An 8,745-nucleotide genomic window follows, 5' to 3' on the forward strand; every position below is an offset into this window, starting at 1 on the left:
ATACGATATAATATTAACAGAGATGAATCAAATACGAGTAAGTAAAACTCCAAATTGTAGACAATCGTTTTCACAGAAGTTCACGGACGGAGTTTCTGTACCTTCCATGGTTAGAGAACGGCTGAAATGAAATTTTAAGAGAAGAAAAAAAAAAATGAAAAACAGATTTGGATGCCGTTTCAAAGCCATTCTATCGTTAATCTCCAATTATAAACATTTTAATCTTCAATTAAAAACTGTTTATTCGAACGGGGATTCCCCACTTACAAAGCCACGCTTATAACCAATAGACTAACTCACCCATCCCTAGATTAAATTGCCATTAATAGAGAATTAAAAAAGTAAAGTAAAGTAATCGCCTATTTTTTCAGGCGGGGCTTAACGTCCAACTACCAATTAGGTGTCGTGGACGGAGGCACCTAGCAAACATACTTTACAGTAAATTTCTTTTATTAACCATTAAATAAAATCCAAGACCTAAGACCGGGGGGAATCGAACCCAGTACCAATGCAATATTAGCTTATTAGCTTTGCAGGTCTCGCCTCTAACCGCTTGGCTACCGTGGCGCCTAAAAGCGAATTATTAAAACAATTAATTGCTTTCATTGAAAATATTACTGCTCCTGTACTTGTAATTTTATGCCAACTAAACAGTACTGATGAATTAAAATTTAAGAACATGTTCAGCTTGCTTAAGTTGATTAGTTGCAAAAATAAAGAAAATTTTATTCACTTTGAATACAGAAAAGAGATTGCAAACTGTAGTCAAATCAGGAAGGTCATCTGAAATAAACAAATACAAATTTATTTCCCAGACAAACAGGTGCTAATTGCGCTTTCTGAACGAGTGGATATGCAACATGTTGCAAACACCTTTTTGATAATTCTGTTTGATTATCCACTCGTAAGTCACCTTATCGAATATCAAATATTTTAGGTGATAACTTTGCTATCAACTTCCAGGTAAATTTTATTTATTTTGTATTTTACATTCAAAATGATGAGCTAAACATTTTCAGAATGCAAGGTAGCTTTCTGGGAATTGATAATAGAGAGCAGTAAAATAGAAAAATGAATTCGGATAGAAGTACTAATACAAAAACGAAACAGTTAAAACCCTCTGATGGGAAATACTTGGTGATTCTGCAGACTGTCGTAGAAATTTTGAGAAATTACGGGTCTATCGAACATTACATAGAACATGTTAACCTATCGGTATCCTAAAATGACATAAAATTAATAGTACCTCAGACAATACCATAGATAGAAAGTTATGTACAATATACAATATAAACAATTAGAGCTCCAAGTTCAAAAATTAAATAATCAGTTTTTAAGGAAATCTAAAAAAAAAGTGAAAAATCGTTTCGTAATACTTTCGGTTAACCGATTTTGGCCTGTACCTTATTGTCGCGACCTCTGTTGGCGAAAAAGGGAAATATCTAATTTGAAATTGCTGTGATTTTTTTTTTTTTTTAATTTTTAACTGCAATAGATTCATAAACATAAGCAGACGGGAATTCGAAAAAATGCACTTTTTATATGTATATACATAAACAGGGTGATCCATTTAAAACGCACCAATCACTAATAACTTTTTAGAGAAGCGGAAATCCGGAAAAAACCCATTAAATAAACTATATGTTTTTTTTGTCTAGTTTTCAAATTTTCTACTCCCGATGGTGTATCTTCATTTTCGGCGGAGTTACGGCCAAAAAACTGATCAAGATTTAATAAGCACTACTGGTTTTGACAATGATTATGAAAACTACATAAAAAATAACGAATAGATAAAATTGTAACTTTGATCTTAAATATCTCAACAAATATTAGGGATATCGAAACGGGGTTAACGTCATTTTTCACAATTTTTTATGTAGTTTTCATAATCATTGTCAAACCAGTGGTCTTTATGAAACCTTGATCAGTTTTTTGGCCGTAACTCCGCCAAACATGAAGATACACCATCGGGAGTAGAAAATTTAAAAACTAGACCCAAAAAAACATATAGTTTTTTTAAATGGGTTTTTCCGGATTTCTGCTTCTTTAAAAAGTTATTAGCGGCGATTGATGCGTTTTAAATGGATCACCCTCTATAGTGTATAAAAACGGATGTTTCTGGTGCTAACTCTTATCTAATTTCGATTAAAACGCTCCCTTGCGCTGAGTAAGAGAAAATAGTAAATAGTTGACTGAGCTATGGGGTTGGCTGAAATGTTCAGAGTGAGTAAGAAAGTGACGTAGTAATGGTACAGTTACAATTCTTTTGTGGTCCTGATATAAAAATTAAAATAAACTTTAAAAACTCATAACCATAAAAGCTGGCCTGTTTGATGGTTATAACAGCGATCATTTCGAACATATGCTTGGTAATATTAAATTACAGAACGTTTAATTAAAGGTATGTGTAGATATTAGCATTTAAATGGGTTGTTGCCTGAAGCTAGAGTCTGAGATAGACCAAACCGCCCCATCTACCGAGCTGTTCTCTCGTCTGGTACCTTTGGCAGCCCTACATTATCCCTTCAATGTAGCTTACCCTACGATCTCTACTCTACAATTATTTTCTGAAAGAGACAACTATTCACAAAATCTCCGCTTTTACAGATACCCGCCCCATGTAACTTCTTCACTTAATGCTAGTATATAATATATACAGTTATGGTTGCATATATTATGATCAAACTGTATATATAATTTATAATTAAGGTATATAACCTTAATAAGGTTTAGGAATGTCTATCCACTCACCTTTATTAGAAATTGAAATAGAAATTTGAGTGTTAATTCAAGAATGGCCTACTATTGATAGATTTTCATGTTTACGGTCGAACGAACATCGATAGTAAGCAAGAACCAAAGAACAGTCGAGTCAAACTTTGGTCAAGAAAACACCAAACGAAACTCAAGAACTCATTGAACATTTGTTTTGAATTAACTCCTTGCTGTTGGCAGATTAGTTAAAAAAGTTATGCCTTCTACTGTCATGTCTTTACGCAGATTGAAATCTAGCTCCTACTTAGAGCTACGTCAATGGTCATATATAAAAGCTGGTCAAGTTGTTTTGATCGGAGCTTCGACAAGATGATCTACTATTGATATTTCGCAAGATTACAACACTTATTAGGTATTGAATTCCTTTAAAGAAAACTTTCAGTTGCCTCAAATTATAAAGAAAATTACTTGAATTTTTAAGACAAATATATATTTAAAAAATTAGGTTTAATATGTTAGTGACAGTGTGGGCAGAAAACAATGTATTCCACCCAGTAGTCATAAGGTGGTACGTAATCTATATTGAGTATTTATGTATGCATTGTATTTAGATATGTATACACGGGTGAGTATGTTGTAAGATAGAAGTCTTTATTAGAAAGAATTGGCCAGAATAGATGAATTTATTTGCGTCTATTTATACTTACACGGATGAAGGTTATTTACGCGTTAAGGGATAGGAAATGTAATACGTTGGAATAGGAAAGCCTTATTTAGCCAAATTCAGTCGTAAAGGCGCTAACGACTTACTTTTCACTATTAAGCTTTATAAAAGATAAGAAAGTACCCAAATCAGTTAGTTAGTACCTTAGTACGTCATTCTGCCAGCGTTAAGGTCTGTAAAAACTAATAAATTCTCAAAAATGTAATTCAAGAATTTGTAGAGTTTTTGGTGCCCGAATCATTACCCAAAAAGAAGAAAAATCATTGCCAATTTCAGTTATTTTAGCCAATTTTGTTATTATTTTTTGCAACCCTTCGGCCTAGGTACTAAGGTCATCTTCAGAACTTATACTTGTAGATAATTATAATATATTTTTAAAATCAAGGCTGATCAAAAGCTAGCAAAAATTAATAAAAAATATTATGATTGAAATAGTTAATAATTTTTCACTCTTTGGAATATTAATTAAATGATATCAGTTGTTACAAAATGTCCAAAAGTAAAATAGATTTTTATTATCTACTTTAAGGAATCATGAAAACAACATGTTCAATTGCGAATGGTAAAGTACGAGGCCATAAGAGATATCAGTTTAGAAAGATTGAGAAAAAAGTTAGAAGCAAATAATATTCAAATTTTTTTAGAACGTTTTCTAATTAGATGAAGTATGAATAAAACGTTGGATACTTTCTGATTTGAGTACCTTTTGTTGTTGAATCAACCCCTCTTACAACTAATTGTCCGGTGATAGGCAGTATTGTCGGAAACGAAATAACTCTGTCTGGAGGCCGATGTGCGCTGAAAAACCTAAAATTTATCCACGCTTTATTTTTAATAATAATTGTTTAAGTAAGCCTAAATAATATTTTTCTGCAACCATGTAGGGAAGTTCTCATTACTCAATTAAAAACAGCTGTGTAATGCCCAACTTCCCACACTAGTGGGGAAAAATTCCCATTAGTGTCACTTTCCTCACTAGTGAGTGGAAAAACTTTATTGTGCTTCCTTGATATAAGAAGTTTTGTTATTAACATAAATATTTTCTGTAAAACTTTAATAAGCTTATTTAACGTAACTAAATAATTAAAAAACGAATATTAAAAAAATAAAACAAAAATTGAAAGGAATATAGAAATAAAAATAATATTTTAATAAATAATTAGGTGTGTAAACTAGACACTAAAAATTTTGTGCTGAGTTTAATTTACTTTTTTGAGGTAAATTGAGACTTTATTGTATTAACTTTGCTATTATATTGACAATTTGATTGTTATCTTAAGAACAAAGTTAAAAATAGCGCCTTTTAAAAACAACCACAGTAAGAGAAGAGCTGTAGGCAAAATGAGCCTCAGCGACGAAGAAAGTGAATCAGACGATAGTTTTACTACCAAAACATCAATGACCACCAAGGCGATCACCAAAGAGGCCAAAAGAGTTAGCGCGACTGGGTGCTCACCGCCCAAAAAGAAGACGAAAAAGAAGAAGCTTACAGCTACTGTAAAAGTAACTAAATCGACAACAAAAAATAAACCGACTGCAATGAGCACTGCAATGCTAACCGAGGTAAGTGTCACCTCTTTACCGGCCACCGCAATATCTGCCCCTCCGGGCATTATCTCCGAAAATAAATTCGAAAACTTAAAAGACGACGACACTATGGAAACAAATACCACGGAAAAGCCGCAAAAAGAATACAAACCTCCTCCAATTTACATCAAAAACCTACAGAATTATATGGAATTCTGTAGAGAAATCACACTTTTAGTTGGAGCCACATGCAAAACGAACCTCTCAGGAACCATTTTGACAGCGCTAACCGTAGAATCCTACAGAAGCATTGTTCATTATCTGAAAGATAAGAAATATACATACCACACTTACCAATTAAAACAGGACAAACCCTTCAGAGTGGTGATTCGTAACCTTCACCACAGTGTCCCAGCTGAAGATATTAAACAAGAAATTGAAGCGCAAGGACATAAGGTGAGAAATGTCTCATTAGTTTACCACCCAATAACAAAGTACCCGCTGCCTCTGTTCTTTGTAGAACCACAAACTAACAACAAAGAAATATTCAATCTTCGAGCAGTATTGAATACTATTATCCGTGTCGAAGAACCTTACAAACAAAACAATATCGTGCAATGCAAACGCTGCCAAACGTACGGCCATACCAGAGGTTACTGCCAACATGCCCCCCGCTGTGTAAAATGTGAAGGAGCCCATCTCACAGCTGAATGTACCAAAAAAGCAGAAGACCCACCGAAATGCGTTCTGTGCCTTGGACACCATGTGGCGAGTTGGAAAGGATGCACTGTCCACAAAGAACTGCAACAGAAGAGAAAGCCGGAACCAGTCTATAATCACCTGTCTGCACTGAGAAGGCAACAGGAATCGAACCACGCTCCTCAGCTTCATTCTTTATCTCCTCTGCAGCTTGGAAGAAAGGCTTCATTGCCAAACACCAGTACCCTAAGCTATGCTGATGTAGCAGCTGGACCATCTTCTCTTCAATCTCAAACCCAAGCTCCAGTCACAACCACTTCTCCAATTGACATCACATCAACACTCAACTCTTTCATCACTGACTTGAAAAACCTGGTAACTCCACTAATTTCGCTTCTCACCTCGCTAATCAATAAACTACTTCCTTAAACTCCTACTATGGCTCACACTCAACATTCCTTAACTATTCTTCTTTGGAACGCTAATGGACTAACTTCACGACGACATGAACTGGACATTCTTCTCCATGAGAAAAGAATTGACATTGCGCTGATTACTGAGACCCACTTTACAAGCAGATCATATTTCTTCATAAACGACTACATTATTCACAGAACTGACCATCCAGACAACACAGCTCACGGAGGGACCGCCATACTAATCAGAAGAACTATACAACACAACTACACTCCTAGCGACTCAACTAACTTCTTGCAATCTACTACCATCACTCTACCCAGTAATCCATTCCAGTTCTCTATCTCAGCAGTTTACTGCCCACCCAATCACCAAATAAACCAAGAGCAATTCCACCGATTCTTTCAATCCTTAGGACCTCGATTTCTTTCTGGCGGCAATTACAACGCGAAGCATCCTCAATGGGGAAGCAGAGTGAGAAATCCTCGAGGTATGACGCTCTCTAATACTATATCTTCCAATAGACTCAGTACTCTTTCACCCAACCAACCGACTTACTGGCCAACATCTCTCAGAAAACTTCCCGACCTGCTTGACTTTTTTGTCTGTTCCTCACTCACAAACATCCGCACAGAAATACAAGGAATTAACGATCTCTCATCTGACCATAGTCCTGTCTTACTTACTCTAGACGTACGACCTATACCCATTCCACGTAGACCCACTCTGATTAACCAATTGACTGGGCCCTCTTTCGTTCCAACTTAGAAGAAAAACTTGACTTACATACTTCACTGAAAACACCACAACAACTGGACGACAAAGTAAATGACTTCTCAGTGGCAATACAGCAGAACATTTGGAATTCTACAATCTACATACGACCTTCTACAACTACTCTACCAACCCACAATCTACCACTTCACATCCGCACGCTAATCACAGCCAAAAGACGAGCTAGAAACCAATGGCAAAATCAAAGGTACCCATCAAACAAACGAACTTTGAACAGACTAACCAGACAACTAAAACTAGAGTTTCAGAAATATTACAATGACAGGTACGCAGACTTCACTGAACAACTAACAACTGAAAATAAATCTCTATGGACTGTTACTAGAAGAATATTGAAGTATAAGCAGATATCATCTCCACTTCGCCAGGATAATGGCTCTTGGACCAAATCCGATGAAGAGAAAACCAACTTATTTGCAACCCACCTTACAAATATATTCTTGCCACATATCGACATACTAGACCAGCGACATGCCGCAGACGTTAACAACAGACTGGACATCCCCCTCCAACTCAGCCTACCACCAAAACCTTTTACACCTGCAGACGTAATGAACGAAATTCGCCGACTACCTAAAAAATCACCTGGCTACGATCTCATAACCTCAACCATCTTAAACGAATTTCCAAAAAAAAACCATACTATTCCTCACACTGCTTTACAACTCTGTCCTCAGAACGACGCACTTTCCTACTCTGTGGAAATTCTCAATCATCAAAATGATACCAAAACCGACGAAACCCATCACTAGTATTACTTCCTACCGACCAATCTGCTTACTACCACTTCTTTCCAAAATCCTCGAAAAGCTACTTCTTAAAAGACTTTATCCTTTAGTGTCAGAACAAAATATGATTCCGGATCATCAATTCGGATTTCGGAGACATCACTCAACTTCTCACCAGGTGCTTCGCGTTGTAGACACTGTTGCTACCTCCCTCGAGCGAAAGCAGTATTGCCCGAGTGTTTTCCTTGACGTCGCTCAGGCGTTCGACAGGGTGTGGCACGAGGGACTACTGTTTAAGCTGAGGGAGATTCTTCCTCATACTTACTACCTCATCCTCAAATCTTACCTAAAAGATCGATATTTCAGAGTCAACTGTGGAGCAGCAGACTCTGATATCCGTCTAGCTCGAGCTGGTGTTCCTCAGGGCAGTGTCCTAGGTCCTATTCTTTACTCCTTGTATACAGCAGACATACCTCAACATCCAAATACTATCCTCTCCACCTTTGCTGACGATACTGCTATCTTATCTCCACATTCCGATCCTCTTATCGCTACACGAACTCTACAAACACACATCAACCACTTACAGGACTGGCTTTTCAAATGGAGAATCAAAACCAACGTTACGAAGTCTAAGTTTATAGTATTTACTCTCAGACGGAAAATCCTACCTCCTGTCATCTTGAACCAAACTCCTATACCAGCTGTGGACAAAGTACGTTACCTTGGACTGCACCTAGACAAACGGTTGACATGGAATCCCCATACTAGACTGAAAAGACAAGAAACTAACCAACGCTACAAACTTCTCGCCAGACTACTTGACAAACGTTCGAAACTTAACCTACATAACAAAAGACTCTTATATCTAATGTTACTGCGACCCATTTGGTCATACGGCATCGAAGTATGGGGATCGACTAAGCGTTCCAACTCACTACGCCTCCAGACATTACAGTCAAAAATACTTCGAAAACTTCTTAACGCTCCGTTCTATGTATCTAACCTCACTATCCATAATGACCTCAAAATTCCTTTCATTACAGATCTTGCTAACACTCGTTTCTTCAAATTTCATTCCTCTACAGCAGCTCATCCTAACCCTCTCATAGATCACCTATCTTCCTCCACATTACCAGG

This window comes from Rhodnius prolixus, unplaced genomic scaffold (assembly GCF_049639745.1).
Source record: "Rhodnius prolixus isolate KJV_2025 unplaced genomic scaffold, Rpr scaffold_1, whole genome shotgun sequence".
Classification (NCBI taxonomy): Eukaryota; Metazoa; Arthropoda; class Insecta; order Hemiptera; family Reduviidae; genus Rhodnius; species Rhodnius prolixus.